This window comes from Octopus bimaculoides, chromosome 3 (genome assembly GCF_001194135.2).
Source record: "Octopus bimaculoides isolate UCB-OBI-ISO-001 chromosome 3, ASM119413v2, whole genome shotgun sequence".
In the NCBI taxonomy this organism is placed as follows: domain Eukaryota; kingdom Metazoa; phylum Mollusca; class Cephalopoda; order Octopoda; family Octopodidae; genus Octopus; species Octopus bimaculoides.
Genome location: NC_068983.1, coordinates 95,073,367 through 95,074,746, shown reverse-complemented (window position 1 = coordinate 95,074,746; position 1,380 = coordinate 95,073,367).

Below are 1,380 nucleotides of genomic sequence, written 5' to 3'. Positions count from 1 at the left end.
CATACACTTACATTACACATATATATATATATATATATACGTAATGTGTGACAATTATTCGGTTGCCATAATAAGACTCCGAGTTTCGGATGTCGGGGCGGAAACCTGGAGCATTTTTTGATTGCCTCGATTATTGACGAGATGCAGAGCAGGTTTCCGCCCCGACATCCGAAACTCGGTGTCTTATTATAGCAACCGAATAACTGTCACATATATTACAGATAAATTCCTCTATTTACATGATATCGAGGTCCTTTTCATTCTTTTGTTGTCTTACTATTACTATTAACACACACACACACACACACACACACACACACACACACACACACACACACACACACACACACACACATGTGAGTGTGTGAGTGTGAGTGTCTGTATACCTCTTTATGTGCACATATTTTGTATGGACGTGCATGTGTACATACGTGTGTATTTATATTTATAAATTTAGACGTCCAAGAGCGTTCTCGCATAAAATGATTAAGGAATTAATCCAAAGTGGTGACAACAATTACGATTTCTGCATAAGTTACCTACCATAATCTGTATATTTATTTATCCCGAAATCTCGTACAGTCACGTGGAAATTCAGGTATTCTCATCTAAAATAGAGATGAGTGCCAACGTTCCATAAAGCAGGCTCGATAATTATGGAGAAATTCCTCTTTACATGTGGTAGCCTTGTTAATACACAAATAAATAATATTTATTCACCAATGTGGTGTTAGCACTCATTCTCAAGTTCGACATCAGCGCGTGTGTATGTTTGTGTGTTTGTGTATGTATACATACACACACACATATATATGTATGTATGTATGCATGTATGTATGTATGTATGTATGTATATGCATGTATGTTTGCATATATACTTACATATATGCACACAGATATGTAGTTATCATGTCATCAAACTGCAGCAATGCTGAGGCAATGCCTTGAAGAGTTTAGACGCACAAATTGACTTCAGCACCTATTTTTAAAGCCCGGCACTCATTCTATCGGCCAATCTTGCGAACAGCTAAGTTACGTGGAAATTTTCTTGTTTATTGTTCCCTCACCTGTCTCTCTTTTGTTTTTTGTTTTTTGTACAATTTTGAACCAGGTTATTAGTCTCGCAATGCCTTGGCGAAATATATATACTCTTTTACTCTTTTACTATTTTGCTCTTTTACTTGTTGCAGTCATTTGACTGTGGCCATGCTAGGCACTGCCGTTTAGTCGAGCTAATCGACCCCAGGACTTATTCTTTGTAAGCCTAGTACTTATTCTATCGGTCTCTTTAGCCGAACCGCTAAGTTACAGGGACGTAAACACACCAGCATCGGTTGTCAAGCGATGTTGGGGGGACAAACACAGACACACAAACATATA